The sequence below is a fragment of the Artibeus jamaicensis genome, unplaced genomic scaffold (genome assembly GCF_021234435.1).
Source record: "Artibeus jamaicensis isolate MK-2021 breed Jamaican fruit bat unplaced genomic scaffold, CSHL_Jam_final scaffold_1031, whole genome shotgun sequence".
NCBI lineage: Eukaryota > Metazoa > Chordata > Mammalia > Chiroptera > Phyllostomidae > Artibeus > Artibeus jamaicensis.
In genome coordinates this window covers 5175619-5202276 of record NW_026522026.1, presented here as the reverse complement: position 1 = coordinate 5202276, position 26658 = coordinate 5175619, and the positions used below count along the sequence as shown (strand labels likewise).

Below are 26658 nucleotides of genomic sequence, written 5' to 3'. Positions count from 1 at the left end.
CATCTGAAACCTTAATTCCCCTTTGCCATGTAATATATGTACATTCACGGGTTCCGGGGATTAGGATGTAGACATCTTTGGAGAGAGTCACTATATTATCTACCGTAACCCTTTACTGGCTGTGTGACTTCGGCAAGTTATTCCTTTTCTCTAACCTCAGTTTACTTTCCTAAAAAACCAGGATGGCGATAATAACAGCACCTGCTCCTGGGGATTATTGAATGAATGAAAGGAAATTATGATAATGAATGGAAAGCTTAGCACAATACCTGCACAGTGTAAGGAACCAACAAATATCATCCTCGTGTATCATCATCATCATTTATAGAGATGCAGGAAAGGGGTTATACACATTCAGTCTTCCACCCCTCCTTGCACGCAGTAGAATCACCACCATCATAGAGGCCTCCTGCCTTTCCCCCATTTCAGGACACTGAGAGGAGAAAGCCCAGCAAACCCGCTAGACAGACAAGAGACCCCACTGTCCTCCAAGCTGAGTCCTTTGTCCTTCTGGTATTTGAACTCTCTAAGCCCATCACTGGGCACTCATGTCTTAGAAAGAGGCTTGTGAGGTAGCTCTAACTCAGACCAGTTTCTTAGAGTCTCCAGTGCCTGGAGGAGCCCTGGGCGCCCCTAGGCTGTGGCAAGGGCAAACCTCTCCAGGTCCTGGGGTGTGGGTCATATGCCTGGGCCAACATGTGCTGGACCCAGTGAAGGGGTCCAGCTGCTGAACTTCAAAGAGGGGGCAGGCTGTGCCAGTGCAGAGGCCACAGGTCGGCCTCGAGTCCCTCTTCCTGCTCCATTCAGATCAAAACTCAGGTGAGCACGTTCTTTAAAATTTAAAGGCATTTATTTATATTTTCTCTGTTCCCCAAACAATTTTAAGCATTTTCGTATGGTTTTATTCCATGTTACTAAGAAAGACCCTTTTATTTGCGCCATTCATTTATGACTAAGTCACATGTTTTCATTCATTAGACTGGTTCTACCATATTTATTTGTGGAAAAACAGTGTAGTATGTATAATATACATATATAGAGAGATCAATCAAAATGTGTACATGTATAGAGAATGAATATATAAACCACTTTACAAATAAGAGAAAGAGACTTGTTCTCAAGAACACTTCAGTGGAGAGCTTAGATCTTTGGAAAATAAATAACATCTACAAATTACATATGTATTGTATAAATATACAGAATAAGTCTACTTAATATTACTAACCAATAGGAAGAGGATCATAGGACAATAGTTAAATGTACATACATGCACACACACATAAAACATACATAACTCATCTTCTTCTAGATAACAATTTCCAATCTTTAACAAATTTATATCAAGTTTTCTGATATACTAAAATGATGAGGATTTGGTTTCAGCTTCTTTTATTTTCCCTACTCCAGGTCTTGGTATAATTCTAGTGATCAAACACTGAAGCCAATGGCTGCAAGGAGGAAAGTGATAAACCTCTAGATGTTTTGAATGCTTGCTCATCCACTCCTTAGCAAAATGCCTTAGCTGTCAGATTTCTTGCACTTGGCAAAGACACTGTAGTTCTGTTGTTCTAAGATGAGTTTCCTGAGCATCCAATGGTTCAACCTTAGGCCAGATATTCTTCTGCTTCCTAAGGAAAAGTCCACTTGAGCCAGAGAATCATTATGAAATTTATTTGAACCTCATGAACTATAGGTGACCCTGTAGTTCAAACATGGGTTTGAACTGTGCAGATTTGCTTATATACAAATTTTTTCTATAAATACCTGTGCTGGTTTTGATCCGCATTTGGGAGTACGAGGATGCAAAAGGCCAGAATGAATGCCATTCAATCTATGCCATTTTATATAGAGGATCTGAGAATCTGCAGATTTTGGTATCCTCAGGGGTCCTGAACCAATCACCTGTGGGTACTGGGGGACAACTTAAGTTTTGGGGAAGTCAAATATTATATGTAGATTTTCCACTGTGCAGGGGTCAGCATCCTTAATGCCCACACTGTTCAAGGGTCAATTGTGTTTTTTTCCTAACATTCTCCAAAGTTTTCCCTAGGTTTTAGATTTATGATATGAGACAGCTCTGGCTTGCAACAAGCAGAACTGTAATGTGACAAGGGTGGCTGTTCTCACTGCTATTGTTTTAGAGGGCCTGCCTTTTTTTTTTGTCTTTGCAACAGAATCGCAGTGGTGGCTGAGCTAGAGGGAAATCAGGTGAACAAACCAGGCTCCCCTCCAGTGAGAGATAAAACAGTGTTCTGTTAGTCCAGTGTGAACTACCAACAGTTTCAGCTGCACAATATTCCGCAGGCCAGCAATCTACCGGAGCAGCAACGGCCAAAAGGATTTCTTCACTCAGGAGTTCTGAACAACGATTTGTTTCCTTTCATTCCATCAGAATCATAAGGTAGTTAGGCTTTGGAATGAAACTGCCTGGATTCAAATCCTGCCCCCACGCTTAGAAGATACGTGACCTTCAACAAGTTATTTGACCTCTCTATGCCCAATTCCCTTACTTCGAGATAAGGATAATAACTGTGAAGATTATTGTGAGGATTAGGTTAATACCTGCCCAGTGTTTAGAAAAATGCCATTTAGTAGATATTCAGTAAACGTTAATTACTCTCAGTACCTTATTCTCCTCTGTATATTAGGAATACTAATACCTCTTTTATATGCCTTACAGGTTATTTTAAAGGTCAAATTAGAAAAATGACATACAACACTTTGAAAAGGCTAACATGGCACCCTAAAGTAAACTATTCAGTGATTCTATGGCAGCCTGGACTCAGCTTGATCATTTCAACCATCCCTAGAGGAAGGCTTCCAAGAAGACAGATGCTGACCTGCTGAAAGCTGGAAATAAAACAGTAAAAGCAATCTTAGCATAAAAGCAAAGGAATAAAAAATAGAGAGAAAAGAACATATCTGGTATGCCTACTATCTGTTAAAAGCTTGATATCCATGTCATGTAATTCTCACCAACACTTATGAGGTAGGTATTTTGTCAACAACAAGACTCACATTCAATTAAGTTGCTCAAAGTCACAAAATTATACAAAACCCAGATCTGTCCAATGCCAAAGTACAACACACGTCCTCCTACCCAACTATAAAGCAGGCACCACCCCATCCCTTCAGAAACATAAAGTTATTCACTGTGCAGTGTGACCTAAACAACAGAGGTAGACAGTATGACAAGAGCAATCAAGAAAAGGTTACACTCCAACCAGGAGAGCCCTTTGCTGGTGGGGAAGCTCACTAAACAAGGCTCATCACACAGCAGCTGGGACATGACAGCCATCCCAAGTCAGCTCTACCAAAGTTGGCTGCATCTACAGAGATGGCCAAATGAAAAGATAGTGGTGCCAGAAAATGAATAAGTATGTGTTGTATGAACGAATAAATGAATGAAGGGAAAGTATAGCAGGCCCCTAATTCTTAAGGACATTTTAAGTCCTTCACAAACACCCAAATTCCAGAACAGTCTCTCTAATCTCACCCAGCTTTGTACCCCCTGCTCCCAGAATCCCACCTGCTGGGACACTTCCTTGTTGCAGTGACCTGCAAACCTTCAGATCGCTCCTCATTCCCTGAAGATTTTTACGTCCAGGTCACTGTCAGACCTCTCACCATTACTCCTGCCCACACACTTGATGCCCATAACCTCACTGATGATCCATCAGTATTTGGGCCCCCGTCTTTCTTGACTCCCTCCCCCATGCTGTCTCAGATACTTGCTTCCACGGTCAGACCCTAGTTCCTGGCATTACCAATATACAAAGCCTCCATGATCCCAATTTCAAGCAATCCACTCTCTGACCATTTGTTTTGTTTTTAGTAACAGCTTTGTTGAGATGTAATTTATATACCTTAACTTTCATCATTTTAAAGTGTACAATTCAATGGTTTTAGTGTATTCACAGAGTTGTGCAACTATTACCATAACTAACATTAAAATATTTTAATCACATCTCCCACCCCAAACCGTATATATTAGCCTTCACTGCCCTTCCCAATCCTCCCATTGCTCCCAGTCCTAGGCAACTGTCAATCTACTTTCTGTCTCTCTGTATTGGTCTATTCTTTATATTTCAGATCATATAATACATGGCCTTTTGGGACTGGTTTCTTTCACTTATCATGATGTTTTCAAGGTTGATCTAAATTGTAGCATGTATCAAAACTCCCCTTTTATTGCCAAATAATATTCAATTGTGTAGATATCTTTCATTTATCCATTCATCAGTTGGACATTTGGGTTGTTTTCATTTTTTTGGTATTATAAATAATGCTGCAATAAACATTTGTGTACAGTTTTTAAGTGATGTGTGTTTTCATTTCTTTTGGTTCCATACATAGGAGCGGAATTGCTGGGTCATATGTTTAACTTTTTGAAACATTCCCAGTTTATTTTCCATAGTCACTGTATCATTATAACTTTATCATCTGTGAATGAAGGTTCCAATTTCTCAGCATCTTCAACACTTGTTATTATCTGACTCTCATTATAGACATTCTGGTGGGAAGAAGTGATATCCCGTTGTGGTTGTGATTTGCATTTCCCCCTCCTCTCTTTTCAATCCATGTGTTCTAATACTCTGACTCCAATAAAACATTAAGACCTACCAGTCATTGGTCCTCTACCTCTTTCACTGCTTCTCGCCCTTTTTGCGTGCACACTTTCTGCCTAACCCATCTTAATGTCCACCGACTATCATTACAATCAGCGATTTGCATAAACCCTAAGTTCCTTTGCTCTTTTCCTCTTTCTCATATTCAGTTGGCAAAACCACAGTCTTGGTTCAACCAAGCTCTCCCCCTACTCTACACAGATGAAAGTGGCTTGTCTCACTTTAAATCCATGACCTTCAACCTCGAATCAGACATTAATGCTACCTGGCAATTGTAAATTCATTCACTTGGCAATCCAAAATCCACTCATTCTTTTATTTCCCTGGTCAGTTTCATAGCTTTGTCACTCTCTTGAGGCCTTCAGTGCTTCATCACCATTTTCACTCTGACTGCTTCCTATTTTCAGCAAGAAAACAGATATAATCAAAAGACGACTCCTCAAACTCATACCACCAGGTGGACCACTATAGCTACAAATACTTTATCATCTTTTCTGTTACTAAGGATGAATCAACTATAGGATGTTCCTACTTGTGCACAAGATCCCATCCTCAATCACCTACTCAAATCCACTATCCCACAGATTGTCTCCTCTCAGGCATTACTACATTTTCCCATTCCATTGGATTATTCTTATCACTAAAAAAATTCTATTATTTCTCCCACCTTAAAAAAAGACTTCCAATCCTACATATTCATCTAGCTGTATTCCCTTTTCTCTCTATAGCTTATACTTCAGGCTCATATATTCAATTGCTTGCTGTTAAATGTTTATTTGGCATCTCGAATTTTATAAGACTAAAATTAAATTTCTGGTGTTCTACTGAACTTTCTCTTTTATGACGAACAAAATCACTCCAATTTCTCAGACCAAAAACTTTAAAGAAGTCTCTCCCACATTACACATTGAATCCATCAGCAAAGCCTAAATTGCTGTCTCCGAAACATGTTCACGATCTGACTACTTCTCACCACTGACACTGCTGACTGGCACTGACACTGCTGACTGGCACTGACACTGCTGACTGGCTCTGACACGGCGTCACCTCTCCTACCTGGATTTCCTGGTGGGGGCCCGACTGGTGTTCCCACTTCTGCCTGTGTGCTCACTCCACATCCCTACCCCATAATGTATTTTCTTTCCTTCGTTCTTCTTATTTTTTCCAGCTTTACTGAGATATTGACATGTAACATATATCAGTTTAAGGTGCCCAACAGGTGATTTAATACCTATCCTGTAATATGTTTCAGTACAGCAGCCTTTTAAAACTAAAACTAAGTCAAACACATTACTCCTCAGTGTAAGACCATCAAATGGCTTCCCAACCCACTTAGAGTAAAAGCTCAAGTCCTCCTAATGGCCTTCAGGGCCCTACACAATCACACAATTTCCCCTTTGTATCTCCTTGACCTTTGCTTCTGTCACTCTTTCTTGGGTTTACTCTGCATTAGACACCCTGGCTTCCCCGAGACTCCCTGAGCTGTTCAAGTACACGTCTACTGTGTGATCTTTACACTTGATGGGGTTTTCTGTTTGGAACACCTTTGCCCGGGTAACCACAGGGCCCACTCCCTCTCCTCCTGCAGGTCTCCTCCACTGTTCATACATTTAGCAAAAGCTGTTTCAAATTAAAAAATTGCTGGAGCAGGATTGGAAGGAAGTTGAAATAAAAGAGAAAAGAAAAATAATATTTAAACTCTGAAGTTCTCCTAAGACCAAAGTCTAATTGCTTCATTATCTGGTATAACCTGTGGGATGTGGATGGTTACACATCCATTTTACAGATGAGATTACCCAGGCATGGAGGGATTAAGTCGTAATCTCTAATAAATCTCTAGTAAATAGTGAAGCTCTGTGTCCAGTCAAAAATCTAACTCCAAAACCTATCTTTGGCCCATGGTATCACTGATTTCTAGCTTCCAATACTCTTGAGAGCAAGCTGGGAATGGATGCCTATTACAAAGCTCAAATATTTATAGAAGCAAAGGAATCAGTTCAGCTTACTTTAATAAGTTCCTCACCTTGACTCTACCCTAAATGAAACTTCTGTGTGCTCAACTGAGGGTTAATGAGATTCCAGACATTCCTGGCAATCTTTCACCTAGTCATCTGGGATCATTTTTGCCTGATAAAAATTCCATCAGGTTGCCCACTCCACACAGATGCTTGTCGGCAAATTTACTCCTTCCAGTTGCTGCTAAGGAGACATAAACAGAAGGTCCTGCCAGTGAAGGAAATGGAAGGAAAGCAATTTGTTAATGGCTTTACTCAACAGTGTCATTTCCCAAAATTCCATGCTGGGTGGCCCAAATATTTAGAAACCCATGCTCCATAGACCTTCTTTTAAGATGGGTTGTAACCCTGGGCCTTGAGCAGATGCCTGAAAAACCTCATGGTGTCTGGCTCCCTGCTTTTGTGCTGTTGAAACCCACCCCTACATCTATTATCTTTCAATTATCGGCTCGGCATTTCTTCCCCTCCTCTGGTTTATTCTTCTCCCCTGACCTCTGACTTATGTATTTGCTTTTCCCTGTCTGGAATCCTTGCCCAACCTAAGTTCAATCAGTCAAAACCTCTGTGCTGTAAGGAGGGAGATGAATGTGGGGGGAAGCGATAACCAAGTGACTCACATGGAATTGTTTGCAGCCTGCCTCCTGGCCAGCCTCTCCCCACTTGTTTTATGGTGATCGGTTATTCATTAAATGAGAAGCTGGTTTCTACTGAGGACTGGCTTTCTATAAATATTAAGTCAGCTTAATAAAATATCTAGTTTAAAATGTCTTACCAAATCTGGTTTCTACTTCCTACAGTTGAAGTTTGGAAATCAAATGGTGGTCAGGGTATTATAGTGCAGTGCTTTAAGTCCTATTAGTTGCCATCCGCACAACTATAACTTCCTGTTGGGAATGTTTCTCAGGTGCCAAGTAGTCTAAAGTCAATCGATTTATCAGAATAACCACCCTGAGACATCAATTAGTATTAGACATATTTTACAAAAGAGTGATGTGAGGAAATGTGCCCCTGAGTCCAATATAAATTCAGGGGAAGAATTGGGGATACTCAAATCCCAGAGATGCCCAAGTCCCTTAGATAAAATGGCAAGGAACAGTGTGTACAGTCAGCCTCCGCATCTGTGGACTCCAAACCATGAAATGAAATTAGTACTAAAAAATTAGACCAGAGGGGGGAGGAGAGGGAATTTCAGGGGAAAGGGGGAAGGGTTTACAGGAACAAGTATAAAGGACACATGGACAAAAAGTAAGGGGGGTGGAAATGGGAGGGAGGTGGGGAGGGCTGGGGTGTGGGCTGGGATGGGAGTAAAAGAGAGAAAACTGTACTTGAACAACAATTTAAAAAATAAAAAAAATAATAAAATAAAATGTAAAAAAAATTAGAAGTCACTGTTTCAGAATAAGTTAATGTAACCCAGCACACTGTGGGAAGGCAAGTATAATCCTTGGCAGTTTTTCCATCTGAGACTCCTGAGAAACTGGGTAGGAGGATGTCCCTCTGAGGACCAGCTGTTCAGTGACCAGCCTCCCGCCTGTGGCCACCCTTGTCTGCAGGAGGCACATGCAGACAGGGAGAAGGGCTTTTCATCTGAGTGTCACTTGTTACTCCATCCTCTCTGCTCAACGTTCCGTTTGTTTGAAGCCTGCACGGGTGTGAGAGTTAAAGATCTCGTGTCTCTGTCCTCCCCCTGAAGACAAAATCTTTCTCTAGGTTTTTCCTCATCCAAGAAATTTTTTTGATCTGGTGGTGACTGCTCCCTCACTCAGAATGTTAGATTCAATGTCTAGTGAGAAAAGTGAAAAGGCAACTAAATATACTAAAGATAACAGAACTACACACAAGTTTTGACCCTAAGAAAACCCCACCCATTGCAGTGACACTTACTCTCAGTTAAGCATCCAAGGAACCAAGACCCGGGGGGATGAAGAGTCAAGCAGAGGCTGTGAGCTGGTCATCACAGTGGCTCCTCTGAGCCTTGTTCTAGGAGAACCTCGACTTTGTAGATGCCTCTTCACCAAGGAGCCTCCCCACAGGCAAAAAATGGACATGAGGTCGCAATACCACAAACTAAACGTATTCCGCCAGACTTTACCCCATGTTCATCTAACACTCTGTTAATACGTGCCTTATATGAATAGCCCACCACTGACAGCAGAAACAGCTGTCCTTTGCTCCTAAATGCTTTCCCATTTGTCTGGGAAGCAACGGCTTTTTCAGATCAGACCCCATTTTAAATGTTAAAAATGAGAATCTCAGAAGAAAAACAGTGAATATCAGCTTTCCAAATACCACAGTTCACCTCAAGAGAATAGGACCAGGGGCCCCAGCAAAGGAGATACTGTGCCAGATGTGATCTCAGGAACAAAATCAGTAGGAAACAAAGCTTGAGCATGCCATACTATTCAGTTTGTGAGAAAGTTCTACTGGGTTGCTAAAGCTGAGGAAAATATACCCAATCACATGGTTGCAGTGGATGTGCAGGCCTAGAGCAAAACTACTAAGTTAGAGGGGGTTATGCCATAACCAAGAGATTCAAAAGAATGAAAATTATGTGGCGCTTACCCATGCCCTTCAAGTTAAACAGAAAAAATGATTTAAATAAAAGCCTTTGCTGGTAAGGAGGGAAAGCAAAAGAGAGCAAGAGAATAAGCAATTGATTAGGATGGCTAATGGAAAGTCCACACCCTGGGGGCAAAGGAGATTGGATCCTTCACTAGGGTTTGAGAGCCTTGGGGCAGGAGGATTGTATCTCCACCCACCTCAAAATCCTACAAAAAGATATTCTCACTGGGAGCCCTCTGCCAATGGGAGGGGCAATGGCCACAGGGCAGGTCCAGCTGAAAAGACCACCTGAGGTAGACCCACCACCTCCACCTCAGTGTCCTGCAGCACCAGAGAAGCACAGAAGAGCTGAGACCAGGAGAGGGTTTGACTGCGAGAAAGCCAACAGACTGGTAACGCCCTGCCCTGAAGGTGTAAGAGCCTGGAAGACAAAGGACAAGGTGAGCCACGGACCTCAGCAGTGGATGGCAGTGAGGAGAGATGCCCAAAGCTGAAGCCAGCTCAGGAGAAGCCTCCTCACAAGAGGAGCTCACAGTTGCCTACTCCTTCAATGTCAAGACTGTACATAAGAATACCAAAACCGAGATCATCCTTAGAGAGGTGGTTCAAAAACAAAGTTGGGATGGGGGGAGTGGGAAGAGGAGAAAAATCTTAAATGGGCTAAGAATTTACTCCAGAAAGACTGGGTTCCAGAGACTAGAGTCACATCCTGACACAGCTCTTGTCCTGGGGTGCTCGAGTCTTCAGAGAGAATCTGCTGGTCTTGATTCCCCAGCGGGGAATCCAGCAGTGCCCAGTCAGAAACGTGCCCTTGCTGGCTTCCAGATGGACAGGGCTGGCAGACATCTTTCCTCATACCCACCAGCCAGGTGTACAAACCCTGTCCTCTGTGCCTCTAGGGCTACACCAGCACTCTGGGAAGGAAAAGCTCTCAGGGCAGACTGTTGTGGTGAAGACCGAAGTCTTTAGCAGAAGAGCAGAGAAGATTACGAGTGTGTAGAGGGGCTTGGGGGTTATGTCCTGGTGGCCTGAAGTTACACGGAAAAAGGTATATTGAATAATAATAACAAGTGATTAACAAAAAACAAAACCAAAAAACCCCCCCCAAACCTGGGTTTTAAAACAGAAGTAATTAAATTTATCTCAAATTTAAAAGATTTGAGATAAATCTCAATCTTTGAATTTTTTATTATCAAGCAGAAATGGGGGACGGGGGTGGGTCATAAGTTAATTCAATTATAAAGAAATAAAATGACATCTCAGCTCACCTGACATTTACAACAGTAAAAAAATTACTCCCTCAACACATTTTAGTGTTAATTCACTGTTGCTATTTCAATTTTATCTCAGATTTCTGAATGAGAGGTTTAAAGCCCTCTTAAGGTTTCAGTCCTCAGTGCAGGAACTTGAAGGAACCTGTTAGGAGATGCAGCAGCGGCACTGTGGTCCATGCCCCAGTCTCTGCCCCACCCTCCCTTCACTGTCCACCCGGTGGCTACATCTCCGGGGTGAGCCCATCTCTGCTGCGGCAGGGGCTGGTTCAGGAAAGTTGGGCCTCAGCCAGTCCAGCACGTGGCATGTCCCAGACCAGAGGGGCTGGTCATGGGTGATCCAGCCAGCACTAAGGACAGGCCTCCTCTCTCTGGAGATGAAACAGGGAGCCAGCCTTAGTGTGAAATTGACACCGTAGAAAGTAAAGACATCTGGCCAGTGAATAAATCAGATGGACACAGAAACCACCGCTCCTGAACTCCCCAGTGATGAGTTCATCGGTCTCTTTTATTGTTTAACCCACTTTGAGTTGGGCTTTGTGTTACATGCAACCAAAACACCCTTAAATGTTGCGGTTGGAGAAGAGGACGTTCTCAGCGCCGACATCTCACTGTAGGAGTAATGTAGGGCCTCACAGTGGCCCTACTTGAGTACCTCGTATGTGAGTACCTCATACTTAAGTACCTTTTTTCTAGAAGAGTATTCAAAGAAATAGAAACATGTTCTATGAAGTAAAAACCTGTAAGTATTCTTATTTCCCAGATTTCATATTTATCTTCCCTCCTACCCATGATGTCATTCTCCTGGTGACTTCTGCACAATGGATCTACCTTTCTGTTCTTTCCCTCCCTCTGTTCCTGTTTTTTTCTTCCTTAAAAAGAGGAGAGGACAAGGAGGAGGAGGAGGGGGGGGAGGAGGGGGAGGAGGAGAAAGAGAGAGAAGGCAGGCAGGCATCAGCCATGGCTCTTGCCTCTGATCAGATGGATGGAACATTCCTTCTTAGCTCTTATATAAAACTAAGACTGTGTGCTCCCATTGTCCAGAGATATGGGGCGACTCCACGAGAACAATCCATTCCACAAATTCCACCGACAACTTGTGACCAGGTGATGCAAGCAGCGGAACACAATGCGTATGGATTGTTTGATCTGTCACGGATATCAAGGCTGGCGGCTACAGGATTATTGTATTTCACTCACCCAGCTTCTCTCTCACATACCACTCCTGGGCTCTTACAGTAGCCTCCCTCCCAGGTTAGAGTTCAGAACCAGCCATTGGATAGGACAATTATCAAAGTACAAACATTGACTTTACAAGTGGCATTTAAAAATAACCTACCACAGACCAACAGTGAGTCAGGGAAGGCCATTGTCCAGCGTGGTGTAAAGTGTACCCAAGGCTTCCTCTCAGAGGCCCTCTTTCCCACTTTCTTTTATTTCCTTCCTGTGGCTGCAGATTGATGATGTTCAAAGGGGGCCCCTGTCTTTAAGATATCAGATTTTCAAATTCCTGCCCTCTTTGTCCAATTCTCCTTGGTCTCCTTTGTTGGGCCTTTTTCTTTTGGCCTGCTTTTCAGGGTTTCATATCCAGCCTTCTATTTGTAACTACGTTCTTCTTTTCTATACACTCTAGCTGGGAAATCTCATTATCCATGATTTCACTCAACACCAACATATGCAAGAGTTGCCAGGCCAGGTCTGTTTCCTGGGCTTCAGGTCTCACCGAGGCCCACCACCTGGCCCTTCCAGTTCAGCGCTTCCTAACTGAGCACTGCCTGAATCCTTCTTCACCACCCTCTGTCTACAGCCCTGTCTTCTCTCCCTCCTGTATCCCTGCAGGGAAGGCAGTACCAGCTGCCCAGGCACCCGAACCACCCTCTTCCTCCCTCCTCCACACCCCTCTAACTATTCAGCAGCCATGCCCTTTCGGTTCTAGCCCCTCCATGGCTCTCACACACTCCTCTGCTCTGATGCCTCATGTTTCCTATCTGGCTTGTCCCTCCAGTCTCCCAGCTGGTTATCTCCAGGCTTCTCCACACTCAAGGTCCCCAAACAAAAAGTTGCTCAAGCTATACCCTGTCTAAAGTCCCTCCTTGTCTCCTCCTGGCCTTCATGGTGAAAGTCAGTTCTCTCAATTCCTGGTAAAGTGAGTGGTGTCCTTATAAGAAGGACATTTGGACAAAGACCCAGAGGGAGAAGAATATCATGTGAATATAGATGCAAAGATTGGAGTGAGGTAGTTACAAGTTAAAGAATGCCAAGGATTGCTGGCAACCACCCAAAGCTGGAAGAGGCAAGGAAGGGCCCTTCCTTACAGGCTTCAGAGGGTGCCTGGCCCTGCACCCCCCAATTTCACACTCTTGCCTCCAAACTGATGAGAAAATAAATTTTTTTGGTTTAAGCCAACTAGTTTGTGGTAATTTGCTAGCAGCCCTAGGAAACTAATAAAATAATCATAAATATATATGTGTGTATCTATATATCTATATAGATATACACATATCTAAACAGTATAGCTATTAAGATGTTTATTAATATAGATGATAAAATCAACTTAATATAAAATAGATTAATCGATCTATTGGTATAGATATAAAAATTTATACTGAACAATTGATTGTTCATTGAATGAATGAGAAACTATGAAGTATAGTGGTCTACACTGAAACTAATAAATTTGAAATTTTGGCAATATGTGCAACTTCTTTAAAAATTTTTTTTAAGATTTTATTTATTTATCTTTAGAGGGGAAGGGAAGGAGAGAGGGAGAGAAATATCAATGTATGGTTGCCTTTCGTGCGTTCCCTGCTGGGAACTGGCCTGCAACCCAGGCATGTGCCCTGACTCGGAATTGAACTGTGATCCTTTGGTTCACTGGCTGATGCTCAATCCACTGAGCCACACCAGCCAGGACTGCAATATGTGCAACTTCTTATTAACCACGGACATCACTGGGCACATCAGCTGTGCCATTCCCACTTCTACATGCCAATGCTCTGCACAAACGTGAAATCTATGCAGACGGGGTGCTACTGGCTTACACAGAGTTCAGCTGAAAGCTCAGAAGCTTCGGAACCTAGCTATAAGGATGGCTACACGAAACACTCAAAAGGAAAGCCAATTATGTCTTACTGACATGAACAGCATTATTTTCTTCCAAGATATTGAATTTAGGTCCCAGCAAGTAAGATGATTTTTCAGAGTTAGCTAATATGTTTGTAATAGCATCAGTATAAAATATGAATTCTGAAAACTGTCTGTTTACCTATCTTTCAACATACACAGCCTTCATATAGCTCAAAATCCCAGGGCTTATTGCCTGTTAATCAGTTTCTCTCCACCATATTTAATCACCATGAGTCAGTAGTTTTACAAAGATACTCAGCTTAATCAAACCCTTAAAGGAAACATTAGAGATTATATCATAAATGATATAACAAATAGAAGGCTTTTGTTATAAAATCAATTACTAATGAAGCTATATGACTCAGCCAGCTCTCCAAAGTGTAACAGAAACTACCAAAAGCTGCCCAAGATGCAAAGATGGAAACAATGGCCCTGATTACTGTATCAGAAGTTGTCAATTGTCACACACATGGAGAATTCTTCTATGATATGTGGTCCTTAGCTTTAGCTACCCAAATACTGGGAAAAAGCTGTGGTGATTTTCAAATTGGGCTGGTCTGAGTTAGCACCACACACTGAATGAGGCACAGGCCTGAGGACACTGGTGAAAAAAAAAAGGTGTGGCGCTCCCCTTGGCTTCAGCGTTTATGAGGCACAGCACGCAGCTAATGGAAACTTGAGTGCTGGTGACAGAAATCTACTAAGTAAAAAAATGCAGTCCGCACACAGCACCTACAGCACTGTACCCATTTCTGGATGCCATTCTAACAGAGAGGGCGACAACCCGAATCTCATCAGAGGAATGTCACCTAGGAATGGTGTTAAGGGGGAAGGAAGTCTTAGGGGCCAAACCACCTGGATCTGAAGTTAGGCTCCGTTACATACTAGCTGTATAACTTTGGGCACATTATTTAGCCTGTCTATGCCTCAGTTTCCTCATCTATAACATGGGGTTATTATGAGATTTATATGAATTAATATATATTGCTTAAAAACATAATATTTAACCAATAAATGATAGTCATTCTTACCAGTGTCATCATCACCATCATTATTAGGAACAACTAGTGAAAATAAAGCAGGGGAAAAGAAGAAAAAGACTTGTAGGGACATATGTGGTCTCTTCAAAGGCTTGAAATGCTGCCCAGAGGAAGAGAGATTAGATGATTTCCTTGTAACCCTGGGACCACATGGGTATCAAAGGGTATAAATTACAGGAATTCAGAATTGGACTCACTAGATAGGGCCCATTGTTTTAATGATCAGAGTTGTATGGAGATCAAAGGCTTGCTCTAAATAGGAGGTGCCCTATGTTACTGGGGTACTCAGTCACATCCTGGATGATTTTTGGGGATTTAAGAATTAGATGGAAGACTGAACTAAATAATCCAAAAGAATCTATACTTGTGGACTACAATCAGTTACACCCACTAAAGCATGAAGCAGAATTTGAGAGGAATGATTGAAATGTAAGAAGCTCTACACAAATAAAAACTCCTTTGTTACAATACCGTCGCACCTCACACCTCCCAAATCGGCTCATTTGCCACCCATTCATACCTGCTACCCACAAACACAGGAAAGAGGTGGAGGAAAGAGATGACATTTGAATAATATACTTAGTATAAAGGACACATGGACAAAGACTAACAGGGGTGGAAATGAGGAGGTGGGGAGCACGGGGGGGGGGCTGGGATGGGAGTAAAAGACAGAAAACTACTTGAACAATAATTAAATTTAAAAAAAGTCATGTGTACCTATCTAAAAATAAATAAATAAAAAATTTAAAAAATCATATATTTAGATGCACATACAAAAGCATAAGAAGCACCTTATCTCAGGAGTTCAATGTCTAAAGTCAGTCAGTTTATATGATAAAAATCGTATCAGGTTAAAACTGCCCCGAGGAACCTAGGAAGGGGCCGACTCTGCAATTGCCTCTTTGTAAGCCCCGCCCAGTCAGTTTCCCTCCAGCACTGGAACAAATTTCTGCCTTTTCTGGTACAACGCTAAGTAAAGGAATTGGCTTGAATTTCGATGACAAGTTCTATGAAAAATACATATATTTAAATAGCACACTCAGTCACAGGAAGTGACATTTGTGCTGTGGGAGAGGAGACCAAACGGACCGATGAGATTGATGTCACCCACTCATTCTCACTTTGGGACGTATACTCAGTGGGTGGAACGTCAAGCTAAATAGAGTGCACCATTTAATTTGCTTTTTTTCTATTTTGTCTATTTTATTTTTTCTCTCTATGCAAGTGCACAAAGTTGAAATCAGTGATGTTAATTGCATTCCACCGAACACTTAGAAGTGAACCAGGCCTTCTGGGTCAGCATCACTCTATGTTTGCTCACAGTTTCTATTACTAACTCCCTGGCCCCTGGAGGTACACTGGATTATTTATCTAAAACCTTCCCTTCTTCTGGGAATAGCACCCCTTCTTTGGGGGAACTGCCCCTCTCCCACTGCAGTCAGTGATTCTACAGTATCACCAACCATCGTGCCTCACTGGCCACATGGCTGGGCATGTGATCTAAGTAGAGCCAATCAGAAGCCTCCCCTGGGATTTCTGCACTTGCAACCAGAAAGTAGTCCTCAGCCTGTGGGTTGCAGGAAGACAACAATAGAGAAAAGCAGGATTGAGAGCTTGCTTGTCCCAGTTCTAATAATCTCTAGGGCCCAGCATGCCCCAGCCTTTCCTGTGGTGATTCAATAAATACCTTCTTTTTCCTTAATTGGGTTTTTGTCCCTTCAAATGAAAGGAATTTTAGCACAGCCCTCAAGAGTTTGATTCTCCAACCTATACCAATCTCCATATTCTCTAGGCAAATGAAAGAGTACACAGAAATAGGCTTGGATGCCTGGACTCACATTTGTAACAGCACAAGTCTGGAAATATATTCATTTTCAGGCAGACTCCATAGAGCCCTACCACCTATGAAGACTAAATCCTCTCAAATCATTCAGATTATGTAATAAGAAAGACAGAGAGAGACAGTGAGAACTGGAAAGGAAAAAAGGAAGAGAGGGCAGGAGGGAGGGAGAGAGGGAGCAAGAGAGAAGGAAAAATAAAACCCTGTCTTAATGAGAACTCACTCTGCCTTTATCCCTGTGTTTCAAAGCCCTCAGCAAAAGCTCTCCTTTAACCACAACAGTTACTGAGTGTCTGTTATGTGCCAGATGCTGATGGGGGATGGAGGAGACTGTACGAATGAATGCATGTAGTCCCTGTCTTGAGGTTTGAGCCTCCCCAAAATACCTCTGATAGGTTCAGTGTTTCTTTCTTTTGTTTGATATTTGATTTTATTCTTAAGAGTCTAGCTCTTACTCTTCACTAGGAACACACACGGACATACATAATCAAAATGATCATCTTGTAATTTCTGAAAATTATTTGTGTAGACACTTTCTTGTAACAAATAAATCATTCACTTTAAAAGCTGTCCTTCTGGATTTTAAAAAATTAACTGAATTAAGGAAACTTGCCATAAACAATTTCCAGCACTTCAAAGGAAAAAGTCTTTGCGTCCCACTCCTGTGGGGACTGTGCTCTGTTTCAGCCGCAGTGTCCCGGTGAGGCAGTTAGCAGATCATCCAGCCCTCGTCCTTTTCCAGCTGGCGCAGCTGGGGGACCTTGGTTCAGTGGGTTTCCGCAGTCACGTGGTGAGGAGTGCTGGCCCAGGTCCTACTCAGCAGACACCTGTCTTTTTCTCTCTCTGCTAGTATGCATAGGCCCTCACGGATGTGGGGATTAGCAGAACACATCCGTGGCAACTCATAATTTTTAAGAGTTTCCAAGATCACCTCAGACACTGAATGAAACCTTAATGCCCACCCCACCCCCAAAAACCACTAAGAATTCTTTAATAAATCAGAAACCCAACCAAAAGAAATGCTTAAATTTCAATTGTATGGACAAGAATCCTAAATTGTATCTCTCTACCTAGCACATTATCTGAAAAAAAAAACGACAAGTTAGCTAGACAGGAATTCTGAGAAATGACCCAGGCAGAGCTTAGACTGGCAGAGTTGAGAACAGTCCCCGGGCCTGCAGGGTTAGAAATGCTCTGTACTTGGGATGCAGATGTACTGCTGGGGATGGGGAGAGAAAGGAGTGGGCCTCTCTGGACATTGTGTCTTTCACAGTGCAGGTAACTTGCCTACACCCATTCAGTGCCCACTTTGAGTAAACTGGGGTGACTCGTCAGTTCCTGGATAGTAAAGGGTGTGGGCCCGGATGGGCAAATACACAGACTCTTTCCCACCAGTGCCCGGAGCAGGCGTTTTCCACTTATCAAAACTCAGACTCCCTTTATAACAGAGCAGACCAGGCAGTTGTCACGTAAAGGAAACCTGCTACCCCTGGAATGGACCTTTGGGCACTAAGTATCTAATTCCTTTGTAAGACTGGGGATGAGAAAGTCACCAAGCCTGTTATGTAGCACGAGTGAACCTACTGGAAGTTTTAATGGTAATGAAATGAGCAGACATTTCACAGGGTAGAAAAGCATTTTCTCAAGTGAGAACATTAAAAAGAAAAAAGAAAAAACTCATCATTGAACTCTGGATGTGATGAAAGTTTGGCTAGAAACAAAACTGTCTGTGTTGGCAAGCTCAGAAGAGGTTCAGAAGCCTCCTATAAAACTTTTTCACAGATTTCCCTCATGCTCATGGGACTGGGGCGGGGACTGGGGCAGGACCTGGAGGTGGCAGCTATAAGGCACTAAGGAACTCATGGCCAGAAACTTAGAGAAGCAGAACTGGAGACCAGACTCACGCGCACTTATTGACTAGATTTTCCCCAGGGACTGGCACTGAGAATGTTTAGTGGAATTTTGTATTTCTGTGATGTGCTTCTTGTAAAATATCTATTACTGATAGTTTTGGTTTCCTTTTTTTTTAAAAAAAATAATATTCCCTTTTTCTAATATCATGCCCAAATATCATGCTGTTGTTGGATAGTGTCGACGGACAGCCCATTCAGAGCAGGGTTATGTCCAGGTTCCCAGGTTGGGGCTCAGGTAAGGCAAAGTCTGCTAGGGAACCCCATCCTCATGCCATAAGTATCTCTGCTTATAGCATCATATGCTCTCAACACAGTTATCTAATGGGACAAAAACATGATATGGTTTGGACTTTAGAAATATTACTTACAAAATATGAAGGATGAATTGTAGGATGTGAGGGTAAGATTAGAAACTAGAGGATTTGTTGCAAAGCTATTGGCATGGACCAGGCTAGAGATTAAAAGAGACTGAGAGAAAAGATAAAGAAAAGGAAATAAATTGGAGTAATAGTAGGAGGTAAATCATCAGCCTTGGTGATTGACAGATCCTAGAAATGGAAGAGGAGGGAAGACTCTGGTGACTTCTGAGTCACAGCAGACCCCACAGCCCCGTTTAGTCTATTGCTAGTTTCTGTCATTTCTGCCAACCTCTTTCCTACCTTCTCTCATTGTCTTTCCTTCATTATGAAGTAACATTTCTGATTACTGGAAATGAGTTACATCTGATCAAATTTCACACTGGGCCCCTGTCAATAAGCTGAGGTTTCTACCCATCTGGTATTTGATAATATGTCAAGACCAATTCATGTCCAAGGCCTCAAATTTTTCACCTCAGAAAAATTTAACAGTTGGGGGGAATTGATGAGTCTATCCTAGGTCAGAAGAAAGACCAGATACTGGGCATCTCAGTATAACAGCAAAAAATAGAATTAAATGTAGCAATAGGGAACCTTTATCCAGACAAGTCTCAGCTTGAGTTTGCATCTTTTTTAGATGTCATATCTAACTCTGGTCACTTGACTGATATTGCAAACAAAGACAAATGTCATAACCTCAGTTCATTAATTCCAGGAATAAGAACCAAGCCACTGAGGAGTCTAAGGGCAAAGAGCAATCAGAAGATCTGAAAACAATGGTAAATTTGTTAATCAGAAGTTCAAAAGACAATAAGAAATGAATAATAGCAATCTGAAGACCACAGCCCAAAGGACTCTCAGAGAACAAGGAAAGAAATTTTCTATTCTATCAAAAATCATGGAATCTGCCTCCCTTTTTCTTTTTTTTTTTGGTTTTCATTTTCTTTCTTGTGCTAAGTGTCTTCTCTTTCCCCATGCTTCACTTTTTAAATAAATTTTTATTAATTATATTTTATTTATTATTCTATCATAATTGTCCTGATATTCCCCCTTTGCCTCCTTTAGGCAACCCCCGACCATTGTTCATGTCAATGGGTCACGTATACAAGTTCTTTGGCTACTCCCTTTTCTATAGTGTACTTTACATCCCCATGGCTATTCTGTAACTACCTACTTGTATTTCTTAATCCTTTTACCTCTTCACCCAACCACCTGCCCCCCAGCACCTGCCAACCATCTTGTAACTAACTTCTTTTCTCTTGCTGCTTTTAATAGTCTCTCTTTATCTTTGACTTTTGGCCTTTTAATTACAATCTGTCTTGGAGTGGGACTCTTTGCATCCATCATAATTGAGACTCTTTGTGCTTCCTGGTCTACTTCCTTTACCAGATTAGGCAAGTATACTTTCACTATTTTTTCAGATAGATTTCCAATTTCTTGCTCTTTCTCTTTTCCTTCTGGCAGCCCTATGATCCAAATGGTGGACCTCTAAGTCATCCCAGAGTTTGTTTATACTATCCTCATTTTTTTGGATTCTTTTTCCCTTTTGTTGTTCCGCATGATTCTTTTTTGCTTCCTTATGTTCCAAATCATTGATTTGATTTTTGGCTTTATCCACTCTACTATTATTTCCCCTGTAAATTGTTCTTTATTTCATTTAGCATATCCTTCGTTTCTGACTGGGTCTTTTTTATGCTACTTAGTGAGAACTGCGGTCCTCACTAAGTTCCTTAAGCATCTGTAGGGTAAATGGAATCAGTCTGGCTCCCTCCCCCAGATGTCTAGGTAACTGAGATAAGCAGTGTTCCCATAGCCTTGAGTCTGGGTCCAATAAACTGTATTCCTGTGACCTTGAGTGGGCCCGCATGGGCAGAATCACGCCGTGTTTTACAATATTTTGGCACCCTGTCAGTTTTGTGTACATCTAGTGTATAAGGGACTTGGGGCTTCCCACCGTACAACATTTGGGTTGGCTTTATTCATGTGGATCACCCACCCATGAATAAAGGCATGTCTGCCATCCCAATGGCTCCATATAGTTTCTTTCATCTGCCCAAATCCTGGGTGAACTTCCCTGGCCTTGACAGGATGCAAGATAGCATCATTATAACTAACGTTTTGAACTCTACATCTGATAGATTGCTTACATACATTTCATTTAGCTCTTTTTCTGGAGTTTTGGTCTTTTCTTTCATTTGGGCCATGTTTCTTTGTCTCCTCATTTCAGCAGCCTCCCTGTTTGTTTCTATGAATTGGGTAGAGCTGCTTTGACTTCACGTCTTGGTAGTGAGGCCTAAGGTGGTAGGTGCCTTGTAGGGTCCAGTGGCACAGCCTCCTCTATCACCCAAGCTGGATACTCAAGGTGCACACTTCGTGTGGGCTGAGTACACACTTCTCTTGTAGTTGAGCCTTGGTTGGTGTTGGCAGATCAATGGGAGGAATTTACCCAGGCCAGTCAGCTGCAAGGACTGGCTGTGACCACTGATCACCAACCTCTGCTGTCCGTGGAGAATCAGCTATGCAGGGGCAGGGTGGTGGTGCTCCAACATGGTCTGTAGTTGTCCACCGGGTGCACTGGCCCTGGGGTTTCCCTGGTGCTGCAGGCCAAGGTGAGCCCCATCTGTGTTTTGCCCAGGTCACCCTACCTGAGCTGTAAAGCAATCTGAGATGGCTGCTACTTGTGCTGGGCTTGGAGAGTCCCAGGCAAAGCCAGGCTGTGAATCTAATCTGGCTGCTGCTAGGGCTCACTGAAGCCAGGGATTGCTTGTTTGAGTTTGATAGTATTTAGGAGCTGAAACCAGCCATTCTTATGGAAAAGCAGCTTGGGCACATCCATAAATTGGGTGAGGACCTCTGGCGACCTCTAAGGCAGGTCAAACAGTATTAGCCAGGTTGTTGGAGTCTCAGATATGGTACCCACTCATTGGTTCTGTGAGAGGAGGGTTTAGCAAAGGGCCAATGACCTCTTCTCACCTTGCTGACAGATACTTCAGTTTCTCCTTATATACCACTGGTGCCTTTCAATCTGCTACCCCAGTACTGGAGCTCAGAGAGAGAGAGAGTCTGAATAGATGCCTATGTGTGGTTTCTTTAAGAGGAACTGCTTGGGGCTCTGGTATTTTCTTCCCTCAACTCAACCCTTGCTGGTATTTGTAGCCAGAAGTTCTGGGGACTTATCTTCCTGGCACTGGGATCTAGGGGGCTTTGTGTGGGTCTGGGACTCCTCGCTCCTGAGATATCCCTCCTGAATTTTTATCCACGTGAGTGTGGGGCCAGCCTGTCTAGCGTCTGCACCCCTCCTACCAGTCTGGATGGATGTGTTTTTTTTTAAAATTCCATAGTTGTCAGAATTCCATTCAGCTTGATTTCTGGTGTTTCTGAGTGATGGTTGTTCTATATTTTAGTTTTACTGTTGATCTGGTTGCACAGAGGTGAGCCATGTCTGCCTACACTCCTATCTTGCCCACAAGTGCTCCCTACTTCACTTTTAATTATAATTGGGTTATAGTTTAAATGTTTAATATAGCTATAACAAAGTTTCATGCTTCATATTCATTATAATATAATTCAATACCGTAAGTCACCCTTTTTAATTGTACAATTCAGTGGTTTTTAATATATCTACATTGCTATGCAATCCTCACCACCGTCTAATTTCAGAACATTTTTGTTACCCCAAAATAGACCCCCATCTACACTAGCAGTCATCCCTCATTCCCTATACCCAGACCCTAGCAACTACTGATCCATAGTGCTTTTCACCTCTATGAATTTGTCTATTCTGGACATTTTATATAAATGGAATCATACAACATGTGGCTTTTTGTGTCTGGCTTTTTTTCATTTAGAATATTTTTTTAAAGTTTTCTCTATGTCGTGCCATGTATCATTTCTTTTTATAGCTGAATAATATTCCATTGTATTGATATACCACATGTAGTTCATCCATCATCAGTTAATAGAAATCTGGGTTTGCCCACTTTTTAAATATTATGAATAATCTATGATTTTTCACACAGCATTTGTGTGTCTTCATTTCCCTTGGGTACACGTCTCTGAGTAGGATTCCTGGTTGTACGGTAATTCCATGTTGTACTTTTTGAGGAACTTCCCACCTGTTTTCCAAAGTGAATGCAAATGCTACTATGGTTCATATTTTTCATTTAAATATTTAATAATAAATGGTTTTTAAGAATTTTTTTAAAAAGTTAATCAAGTTGCTTCTTGCTTCCTGTTAACCTTTGGTTGATTTTTAATGTGGATTTGGTCCTCAGTAAACTCAAGGTTTCTACCCCTACCAGGAACTATAGCAGTAGAACATTTAAAGTAAGTTAATAAATGACTATATACTAGTGTATCTCTTTTTTTTAAGATGAGTGTCTGCCCAGTAAGAAAAAGCAAAGTCCCAAGTCCTCCAAATTTCCCCCTTAGCCTCAGCATTTTCTTTGTGCCTACCAGGTAAGAACAAAGATTTGCCGCTGTGGGTGTTACCTAATAGCAATGAAGTAATTTTCTTTTAAAGGCTTTACATCAGCAATTACCTAGTTTTCCTTTCTCTCCTAGAAAGCAACTACTTGTACATGTGACTAATGAGATAGAGGTATTGCTTCTCCCATAGGCAGCTTGAACAGCTTTTACTTGTGTTTACCAGGGATTTTCTCTCTTTCAGAGGCTAACACATACCTGCAAATGGCAACTAGGGAATCATGAAAAGCCCAACAGTGCAACACTTCTATGGAAGGTCCTCTGAAGTCAAGGGAGGTCCAGGATGAGTCTCTGACACTGAGTCAGCTGCTTCAGCTCCCCATGTGGGAGCTGGGAGTCCAGCATCAGCTAAGGCAAGTCAGCTCCGGGCTGGCCTGAGGGGGTGGCACACTGTCAAGCACCCAAGCATTTTACAGGACTTGTTCACACAGGTGTGGGCATGCTCAGTGGTTTGGGGGACTTTTATGAAATTGCCAAGGAAGTCAATTATGATCCAATCCACCTTCTTCCTGAATTTTAGCAAAAATATTAACCATTTTCCAGTCTAGCACTTCCATAAAGCTCTCCCCAGTTAGTCATAATTCATGTCTTCATAAGGCCCTCATGAAATTTTCTGCTAACTCTCCCTCCCTGGACACCCCTCATCAAGATGTCAGAGTGATGTGTGATTCTGTGTTCACTGGCACTCCTCCCACCCCCAGCTCCTTAGGACCACATTGGGTTTGCCATCCCCTCCCCTCCCCCACTCATCTTGGAGGCAATTTGGGTAGTGGCTTCCAAAATGGTCACCAAATTCACAGGTTAAGCCTTTTCCCTCTTCGTCCTTCAATCCTCAAGCATCTTGCAAAGGGTATGACCTCTAAATCAGGCACAAGAAGATGAAGAGTAAGGGAATTTTGAGAAAATGGCCCACATTCCAAATTTACCAGTTTCCTGATGCTGCTTTCCTTGATTATTCTGTTCTGACCACTAAGCAGGAAGAAAAGGAAAGAAGGAAGAGTATTTTCTCTGAAAGCCAAGACTCAGTTCCTGGCCTGCTCTCCTTTCTCTCCACTAGAGATGCCCTCCCTCCCGGTCAGGTCTGGAGCATCCCAAAAATGTGTATAAGTTCACAGTCAAGCATTCTTTACCATCAGGGGAGCGAATCCCAGAAAATGAGCTGAATGCCCTGAAGGGGATTATAAGCAGTCTCAAGTTTCTCAAGTCCGATGGCATGTGTTTAAACCACTAAATAACTTCTTCCTTGTATTTATTTATGTGTCAAGTTCTTTCTAGTCTACATGAACACTTTAACTAGACACATGACCCTATCTTTTTGGCTCTTTCATTCTACTTCTACCTGCATACTTCTGTCTTGAAGTCCTCAAAGTCCCTAGAGAAAGGTGACCTTTCTATTTTGGCCTCACGCCCACCACCTGTGGCCTTAGGCCCCTGGCCTCAGCTCGTAGGAATCCTCAGAAGCTCCTTCTCCAGAGTCTGAAAACAGGACTCTGACCCTGTTTCTGCCACAGCATTGCCCATCTTACTTCATGGTCTGCCTCCTGCCCAGCCACTCCCAGCCCTCCTGGCCAGGGGCCATCATCCAACCAAGGATCACAATGTCCCAACCTACAGCTCTGCCCCTCCTACTGCCATTTGTAACCAGGAGACATTTGAATAGCACAACACAAGGGTGTTTTATTTGAAATCTATTTACCAGGATGACAACTACCAGCCACACCTCAAATCTTTCTAGATCCTGGAATAAAGAAGTTGTTGTCACTAGGTAAAGCACACAGCTGCCACCTACTATGCAGCTTCCAACTTACCACAGGTGAGAACCTGGCAGATATTTCTTTGAGAAGCAGTAGCTTGGATGGAAAAGGCCTTGAGGAAGGGTGAGGTGTGTGGGGGTGGGTGGGTAGTGGGTGCTGAGTGGTGGCTCCAAACCTTCTGTGGAAATATTCGAAGAGCTGGAAAATCCTGATTATAGTGATATAAGCATTATTCTAGGGTCATTAAACCAAAGCTTCATAGAAACCACCAAGAGCAGGCTGTAATCTTATGCTATCTGCTTCCTTCATGTTAGAACATGGTATAAATTGGGGAATATCCCTGTTTACTACCGGTTGCAGCAAATGGCAGCCAGAGTCTTGTCTTCTGCTGCCACCTTGTGTTTGAGAGAAGCAAGCCTAAATTCAGAGTTGCTCTGGCCATGAGAAACCAGCATTTTAGAGCTGGAAGAGGTCTTAGAAATTCTCTAATTCAGACTTCTGCCAAGATGGAGGCATAGGTGGATGTGCCGTGCCTTCTCACACAACCAAGATTAGAGAAAACTAAATATTAGCAACAGAAAACACAGCCAGAACACAGAAAATTGAACTTTTTGGAAGTCCATTAACAACAAATTCTTCAGCCTGACCGGTAAGGGGCGAAACCAGCGGCTGGCGGAGCGGGATTGCACAGGAGGACTTGGCCAGACACACTCAGGCCGGCGGAATCCAGGCGCAGGGTCAGACCTAGTGAGCGACCCAGCGAGCAACCAGGCGAGCGACCGCGGGGGAGACAGCCGGGCCCAGGGCTGCGTGTTGACTGAGGTCGCGCATTTGTGCGAGGGTGGACAGGCGAGGGAGTGGGCGGTTGGACCGGGCCGGCAGGTCCCCACGGCAAGCGGCAGTGGAGGGCTCCGCCATTTCCCTGCTCTGACCCCACCTCCACATACAGCGTCATAACCCAGCGACTCTGCGTGGCCCGGCCCAGGTGAACCACCTAAGGCACTGCTCCTCCGCACCCAGCTGTGAGAAGCGGCAGAGGGGGTCGCCATTTCCCCGCTCAGGCCACGCCCCCACATAGAGCGTCACAACCCAGTGACCTGGGAATCCAAGGCGCCGCTTCTTAAAGGGCCCAAACAGACCAAGAATGGCGCAGGAGGATCTCAGAGCCCCAGAGCCAATAAATCTAAGCAATGAAGAAATAGCAAAACTCACAGACGCACAGTTTAAAACATTGGTGATCAGGATCCTCATAGAACTGGTTGATTATACCGACAAATTAGACAAACATATGAAGGCGAAACTAATTGAAATGAATGGAATTGCACAGGACACCAATAGCAATGAAAAGGAAACTGGGACTCAAATCAATGTAGTGGACCAGAAGAAAGCAAATAATGGCCAAACAGAAAAGAGTCAGGAAACAAGAATTCAAAGAAATGAGGAGAGTCTCTGGAACCTCCAGGACATCTTTAAACGCTCCAACATCCGAATTATAGGGGTACCAGAAGGGGGAAAGGCACAGCCACCAGTGGAAAACTTATTTGAACAAATAATAAAGGAGAATTTCCCCAATCTGGCAAAGGAAATAGACTTCCAGGAAATCCAGGAAGCTCAGAGAGTACCAAAGAAGTTGGACCCAAGAAGGAACACACCAAGGCACATCGTAAT

The 26658-nt window shown here is 42.9% G+C and overlaps 1 protein-coding gene and 1 non-coding gene across 4 annotated transcripts in view; one reads left to right on the top strand and one right to left on the bottom strand.

The window, feature by feature from the left end:
• Positions 1–26658, bottom strand: part of SHROOM3 (shroom family member 3) — a 281246-nt gene that overhangs the window by 198524 nt on the left and 56064 nt on the right. The window lies entirely within an intron of this gene.
• Positions 9895–10014, top strand: LOC119050661 (small nucleolar RNA SNORA3/SNORA45 family). Its single transcript, XR_005082797.2, has one exon. It is a non-coding gene; the product is annotated as a small nucleolar RNA SNORA3/SNORA45 family (small nucleolar RNA).